We start from the raw sequence: 1,012 nt of genomic DNA on the forward strand, positions 1-1,012 counted from the left end.
ATATATATATATATATATTTATATATATATATATTTTCCTTGTACATATGACAATGTTGTCAATTGTACTATATCTCAACAGTCCTTTGCAGCAGCATGGAAATCCAGGATTGCAGCTCCCTTTCCCAGAGAAATCAATGGCATGTAATGCCACATATAGGTGACTCTAGCAGGTTTTCTCTCTTTAGTTAATAGAATGACCAGTTGTGAGTTGGGCTGAGGTTCTGAAATACCCCCCTTTCTTCCCCCACGCTGTTCTCCATGACTGACCTTGCCAAATAGAATTTTGATGTCTTCCATCTTGGCACTACACCAACTAAGCTGGCACTGGAGCTGCGCTTATTCTCTGTTTCTGTAGTGGCTAATGTTTGAAAGTACTAGATCTTACGACTCTCTATTTTACTGCACTGGCTGTTCTTCTAACATTCAAACATGGATGACTTCATATAAGTCAGCTTTCCTTTTCCCCATGACTATAACAGCTGTTAGCTCTCATAGTAGAGTGACTGACTTTGTTCAGAATATTAAGAATATCAGAAGACATTTAATAGATTAGCCAAGGGTCTTTGATGCACAGATGTCCGTATAAATTTTTGCTTATTCATCTACAGTTCCTAAATCATCTAAAATAGCCTGCTGATGGACATTTTTGTTGCCACATCTCTGGTCGTACTACATTACTTCTGATTATTACTGGCATCGATACATAGAAGATGCAGTGGGCATATTTAAAACAGAGAAGGAAAATTGGAATTGGAACACCATAAATGTGTTTGTATTTGTTTTTAGAAAAAGGATGTAGAAAAACTGGAGGGCTATTTTTGAAGCCTTTGAGAAAATTACTCTGCAGAATTCTTCTAATACAATGAGAGAGAATGTGTGGGGATAGTTTAAAGTATGATATGAACATATTACATTTAATGTGTGAAAGGAAAGTGTCTAAAGGAAACCCACATTACAAATTGATTGTAATAATACATTTGCATTGGACTGAACTGTTGCAGTTCATCAT

The sequence above is a fragment of the Nanorana parkeri genome, unplaced genomic scaffold, assembly GCF_000935625.1.
Source record: "Nanorana parkeri isolate BGI_ZX_2015 unplaced genomic scaffold, ASM93562v1 scaffold1482, whole genome shotgun sequence".
NCBI lineage: Eukaryota > Metazoa > Chordata > Amphibia > Anura > Dicroglossidae > Nanorana > Nanorana parkeri.